A 7,435-nucleotide genomic window follows, 5' to 3' on the forward strand; every position below is an offset into this window, starting at 1 on the left:
AATGGACATGAATGGATGCAGGTGATCGGACAGGATGGTTACGTACTGGTTACTTGTCAGTCAGAGTCATATCTAGACTATCAGGGGTCCCATATAATTCCAACTGCACACATCCCACATCATTACAGAGCCTTCAACAGCCTGAACAGTCCCCTGCTGACCAGCGTACATCCGCTAGATACAATTTGAAACGAGACTCGTCCGACCAGGCAACACGTTTCCAGCCATCAACTGTCCAATGTCGGTGTATTCGGGCCCAGGCGAGGCGCAAAGCTTTATGTCGTGCAGTCGTCAAGGATACACGAATGGGCCGCTTGGCTCCGAAAGCTCATATCGATGGTGTTTCGTTAATGGTTCGCACGCTGACACTTCTTGATGGCCCAGCATTGAAATCAGCAGCAATTTGAGGAAGGTTTGCACATCTGTTACGTTGAAAGATTCTCTTCCGTCGTCGTTGGTTCCTTTCTTGCAGAATCTTTTTCCGGCCGCAGTGATGTCGGAGATTCGATGTTTTATCGGATTTCTGATATTCACGGTACACTAGTAAAATGGGCGTACGGGAAAATCCGCACTTCATTGCTACCTTGGAATGCCACGTTCCTTCGCTCGTGCGCCGACTGTAACACCACTTTCATGCTGATTTAAATCTTGATAATCGTCCATTGTAGAAGCAGTAACGGATTTAACAACTTCGCCAGACATGTGTTGTCTTACACAGGCGTTGCCGACCACAAAAAATGGTTCAAATGGCTCTGAGCACTATGGGACTTTACATCTGAGGTCATCAGTCCCCTACAACTTAGAACTACTTAAACCTAACTAACCTAAGGACAACACACACATCCATACCCGAGGCAGGATTTGAATCTGCGACCACAGCGGTCGCGCGGTTCCAGACTGAAGCGCCTAGAACCGCTCGGCCACATCGGCCGGCTGCCGACGACAACGCTTATTCTGCCTGTTTACATATCTCTGTATCTGAATACGCATGCCTATACCAGTTTCCTTGGCGCTTCGGTGTAGGAGTAGAACAGACGTAGATGTAAAACATTGTGGAAAACCAGTGTCCTCTTATGAAGGGATATTTTCCCGTGCATTTACTCAAGAAATCGAGTTAGACACCTATCGCTAACCACGGTCCTCATCGTCTTCTGTCATCGAAGTGACATTTTCACACAGGAAGATAGATACCAACAGAGGGGTCGAAATGTTTATTTTGTAGAACTACGGAATTATGAAGCGACGTAACATCCCAGGAGATTTTTATTTTCAGGGTCAAACCCCCGGAATCCCTCTACATCTATATAAACAGGTACTGATCTACGGTACTTGGAAAGGAGAGAAAGGTCGCCTGCTCTCCAGATTGGGAGAAAACCCATCTGTTTTGAGAGAAGGCAAAAGTTCTGTAAATCCTCTCCCATAACAGGGAATCCCTCACAACCTGGAGTCTGAGTGACCCTTCCCTCCTATGTAGGTTTCCTCATACAATCCCGCTTTTCTCCATGGGGAATGAACACAAAAGTTTCGTAAGTTAGGAGTACACCTTTTTTATTTTTGTTTATATATCTCTATGAGGCATTGCGCTTCCTGAAAATGAGTGCTGTCCAATCACACCGTTTCCTTATAATTTAAGAATTTTCTCAAATGATTTTTCCTTTCTATACAGTTAATGTGATAAAGGTAAACTTGTCTTTCTATTCAAGATTTATTCCAACGCCGTAGTGAATTATTAGGTATAGTCGTTCTCTGCTTCCGTCCACTGAACTGACATACTGAAAGGTGGCTACACTGAGTCACAGCGCCAGAGATTGCGCCAAAGAGCATTATTCTGCCGCCTCCACTGGCAGTTGCCGCTGAGAAGTTGCTGAGGGCAGTGGTAGTTCTGAGGTAGCCGTAGTTAGAGTACTAATTGTGACCATGTCGTGTGCAGTTGTTCTGTTGGGCAAGACACCAGATGTTGTTGGATTGGGGACGTTGTAATGATAAGAGTGTATTTTTCGTCAATATATATGAAGGTAAGGTAAATTTTTTATTTCAAATGTATTATGCCTCTTAGTCACAGGTAATTCTGGTTTCTATATGCAATTATAGTATTTCTAGTTTTTTTAAAATTACTTCAGTGTAAATCGTGTTTAAAATATCTTGTCTTATTGAGGAAGATACCGTGCCAGATGTGTACGTTGAATCACACTTCCACACACAGAACAGTTACATTTGTACTTTGTTGTTTCGTAGCTTTTATAGCTGCTGGGCACTTAATTAATTAATTGTGTCAACGGAAATTTCCTTTCATTCTTTGTTGTTATTCTGTGCAGTCAGATTGCGTACTAATATTATTCAGGGCCAACCGGTTACGAGACTGCGTAATCGGGCAAACAGCGACTAAAAATTAAAATTATTAGTATTTTATATTTAATTAAGCCCCCATGCAATACTCAGAGAGATATATGGGGATCTTTCATTTAATATGGCTCCAAAACACAGAGTAGCTTGTCATTTTTCGCATTAACAAATTATTGCCCGACGTGAAAGAAGCGATTTGACTGACTGGGAAACGAACCTTGGATTTCTAGATTTCTCAGTTACTTTAGCAAGCTATTTCTGTCAGTAGACGACATGTTGATGTAATCTTGTCCGTGTGGTAAGATATTTCATGAAGCAACTACGGACCATTTATCTATGGCATGTTTATATTTCCCTGCCAAACAAAAGGAATATCTAAAATATCCGTTTAAAGGAAGCGGCGACATACTTAGCACAGACTGTGCCACGAGAATAAGCAAAGTAAAGATGAACGTGGTGAGAGTAGCGCAAAGGAGAATAATGACTTGCTCAACGCCTAAATTGGGAATCACAGCAATCGACGAAGTGAAAGAATACTCCTTCTGAGGAAGTAGGATGACCGAAGTATTAAGGTATCAGACGTAGAATGGCAGGTACGTAAATATGAGAAGCTTAGCAAAGGATACGAAAAGATGCTGGAGAGAACTAAGACAGTCGAAAGCCATGTTCGTTATCTTCCCGAAAATATACTTTTGAAAGTGCAACAAATTGTTTCCGTAGGAGCATAAATGATCAAGTTAGGGTTTTAATTGTAGCAGGTATTTTAGGTATATTTGGGGCAAACAGGGTGGACAGCTGCACCTAAGGAAAGTGATTTAGGCTGTCATCCAGACGTGAACAGTAATAAGCTACTGGAGAACGCGAATTTTCAGAAACAGCTTGGAAGGTTTCACTGGCCCCATGCCGCTATAAAACAAGCAACAGATATTCAGACAGAATGTAATTCAGACGTCTCAAGGTGTCAACATCGTGCGAAGTCGGATTTGGCAAGAGCAATAACATTATTTTATTATATCATCAGTATAGGCTTACTGGTTGGTAGCTCTTTCAGAACTTACCGATCTGTGTAACATCCCCCATGCCTAGCAATATTTATTTTTTAATACCATCATCAAAAGTCATTTACTTTATTACTTATTTAAATCATTGTAACGGTAACTGTAAGTAGCTTTCAAGCTGTCTCTTAATGCTTCTGTTGCCAGCAGCAGTATACAATAAACTTTGAATGAAACACGTATTAAACAATCATTCCGAAATGCTTGCATATATGACTATGTAAGTCTAGAAGGGAGAGAAAACAATGGAAACCGTGGTACAAAATTTCCATTATAGGACAAGTTTACCGGCTTGGTCTTTTTTCCTCGTTTGTACAATAATAACCCTGGAAAAGTAGGATAATAAGTTCCTATGGGACCAAACTGCTGAGGTCATCGTCGGTCCCTAGGCTTCCACACTACTTAATCTAACTTAAATAATTAACTTACGCTATCGACAACACAAACACCCATGCCCCAGGGACGACTCGAAACTCCGCGCGGGGGTGGGGGGTGGGGGGGGGGGCGTTACAAAGGTGCCTATAAGACTATAGTGGCATTCGCTGTGAGAGATGCGTTTTGTACCAAAGAGAGGTTTACTGTCAAAATTCTGAGAACGTAAAAAAAAACCTCCCACATACATTTCGTATATTTCTCAATTTGACCATCGCGATCGAATCAGAGAAATTCGAGCTTACCCGTTGGTTTATCGAGAGTAACGCTGCCCGCACATCATTCGCGAATGGAACAGGAAATGACGGTGGCGCCCGAAGTAGCCACAGCCGCACACCCAAAAGCTGTTTACGGAGTACAATTTTGCGCGGTCGATACGATAATGGTAGTACTGATGTGCCGTGCCGAAAAAATGTTCGGGATTTTCCCTCTGAGAACATGTTCTTGGAATTTTCTAAGCACTTCTTTCGAACTAATAGCACATTTCATCAAGTGCACGGCAGTTCATGTTTTCCGTACTCACTCCTGTAGCACACTCCTGCAAGTCAAAATAGCCTGTGCTCAACACTCGACTGTGGCGAAGACGTTATCCAGTCGGTACAAGAGAGGCGCTGTGCGTCAGAGGTTTTCTGTTAAAATCCCGAGAACGAATGTTTCAAGGAGAGCTAAGCAGCCTAAATAATCTCACGAAATGATTATATTGCAAAAATCAGAGAAATTCGTCCTCATCCGAGAACCTCCCACAAGGAGGCATTAGGAAGAATCGACGAGGAAAGAAATAAGGAAAACATTAACCAGAAGTACGTCAGGGTCATAGGCCATGTGTTAAAGACAGCAGGAAATAACTTCAGTGGTAGTAGGGGAAGCCGTAGCGAGATAAAATTGTAGGAGAAGGGAGCGATTGTTATGTACTGAATAAGTAAATCAACTGAGGACCTTGGCTGTGAGCGCTACTGAGAAGTGAAGAAATTAGTGCAGTATAGGAAATCGTAGCAAGTCGCATCAAAACAGGCAAAAGACTGGTGACTATAAAAAAATCACGTAGACTCAACTGTAGCAGTATTCCATGTATGTGTTGTACAAGAAGTCTCTGTAGTGGAAAAAGTCGAATTACTTGTGTGTTACGAATCAATTGATGCCTTTCGCTTATTTCAGTCGCGAATAAACTTATGCGGCTGTACCATCTGACGCCAGATGTATTACCTTACACCTCATTGATCGAGTAGTGAAGGGCATGTGTGCGTGGACGAAATGCGGTAACATTGGGGGAGGCTCCCAACAGATTCAATAATTTTAAGTGTCTCGCGAGTCAAAGCAAAACTGCCGTTCTTTTGCCCAACACAAGCTTCGTCTCTAATGACATAGATGTCGACTGATCTTATAATCTAACGTTCGTCTGTTTTTTTTTCTCTTCAGAAAATCTCTTATTTCCTTCCAAGAATATACAACTGACAAAAATCTGCGACAAGTGAGTTGTTGAGATAGAGACTTCCTATGTTTTATTCGCCGCTTCAATACAGGATGTAACGAAAGGATATGACCAAACTTTTCAGGGAACATTCCTTACCGATAGGGCAATAAAATGGGTTACGTGGGTCTGGAAACGCTTCATTTCCGTGTTAGAGATCATTTTCTACCTCTCACCGCAATCGCATTAATTATGGGAAACACATAGAAACAGAACGTACCAGCATTACATGAAACTTTTTACGCTCTTCGTTACGTTTGGTTGGAATGTACAGTAAGTTGCAATTCTGAGGTTCACCGCCAGTGTTTGTTGTTTCGGTTGAACGAAGGCAGTGTTGACATGCGATTCACTTCATTGCTAGTGTTGACGTACGACTAACTTCGTTGCTCTATTAGAATCAAGCACGTAGCATCAAGTGTTTACTGTTCACGACGGACTTGGTTTCCGGTACAATGCAATGGAAGTGTACTCAAGTGCGAAGTTGGCAGACGCCCATTTCTGTATGGATTAGCAGATGGTTACCGCCGTGGCGTTCAACGTTTGTACAGGGAAAGAGCTCCAGAACGACAGTGCCCCATCAGCAGGGCGTTTGAAGCAACTCGCGAGTGGGGGAGGCCTAGAAGGACGATGACACCTCAGCTAAGGAGGAACTTCTTCGTGCAAGTGACAACCCTAGTGCCAGCGTAAGGCAATTAGCTGCAACTAGGAATGTTGATCACATGACTGTCTGGAGAGTACTACAGGAAATCCTGTTGTATCCGTTCCGAGTACAGCGGGTGCAGGCACTCTCAGCAGATGATTTACTGTACGGGTACATTTCAGCGACCGGTTCTTTCAAGAGTGTGGCAACCCTTACTATAGTAAGTGTAGCTTTCCAAGCGAGTATCGCAATTTTTAAGCATAATCTTCTGGGACGTAAGAAGTAATGTGTTTCCTGTCTTTAGTCTTTGTAACGAGGTTTCTAGCGCTTAAAACCTCTCACAATGTTAATACCTTCCATAGTTTTGTATCTTCTGTGACGTGTTGCTGCTGCAACGTCCTGTTTTTTCTCACTTAGACATCCGTTCCTATCATTCTACACCTGGAAGCCAGTTTGTCTACAATTACATTCAGTAGGCTATTTTTTTCTTCTCAAGTAACGCGTTCATTTCAGAGTGCAGGACTGTAGTGGTCTGACCATTTTGGCTCATTGCTCTGGTTTAGCTCCATACTACAACGTATTTAGCGTTTTGCTGTGGCTGGCTTTTCGATGTGATGGTAGATTTTTTCGAAATACTTCTTTCAATTGCGACTGACTGACTTAGTTCTTTTGAAAACGTCCCGGCAGTGATAGTTTGCCATTGATTTTCTGTAACCTCAGTAAAATATGCTAAATGCGTAAACGTAGCGTTTGGATACCATGTCGTGACGCTATTTTTGGTGCTTTTATGGGTGATAATGAAAATGAGAGGAAGTGACGAAACGAAACCTGACACCAGCTCCCAGTCTCCTCCTCCCCAACAGTTTCAAATGACCTGATCAGACGGACAGATCTTAATCTACGGAGTCACATGCCTCATCCCATAAGACACTGCCAAAATGTATGGTATTTAATCCAGGACATTGTTACAAGGACAGATACAGACTGTCTCATATATAACGACACATGCTTCGGGTCAGTGCTCCCGAGACCAACGGAAGAAGAAAGGCTAATAAACTTGAGGCTCCAAACTTGTCTAATTCGAAACATGAAACCATTTGACACAACTGCAACATCTGTGTCCACGATTCTTTGATGCTCACCCGTGGTAGTGATAATTTAGAAATGAATTCGTCCATTCAGTTAAAGCTCCACAACGGAGCTATATTGAACAACTTCTCTTACCAGTATTCCTCGTTTGTCGCGAATCCTGCTAAACGAGAATGAAAACGAATTTCACTGATCTCCCATACAGTTCACTGGAATATCATAAACCATATACTTCCAGAATGCGATTTTCATTCTGCAGCGGAGTGTGCGCTGATATGAAACTTCCTGGCAGATTAAAACTGTGTGCCCGACCGATAATCGAACTCGGGACACAGTTTTAATCTGCCAGGAAGTTTCATATCAGCGCACACTCCGCTGCAGAGTGAAAATCTCATTCTGGAAACATCC

The sequence above is a fragment of the Schistocerca gregaria genome, chromosome 4, assembly GCF_023897955.1.
Source record: "Schistocerca gregaria isolate iqSchGreg1 chromosome 4, iqSchGreg1.2, whole genome shotgun sequence".
Taxonomy (NCBI): domain Eukaryota; kingdom Metazoa; phylum Arthropoda; class Insecta; order Orthoptera; family Acrididae; genus Schistocerca; species Schistocerca gregaria.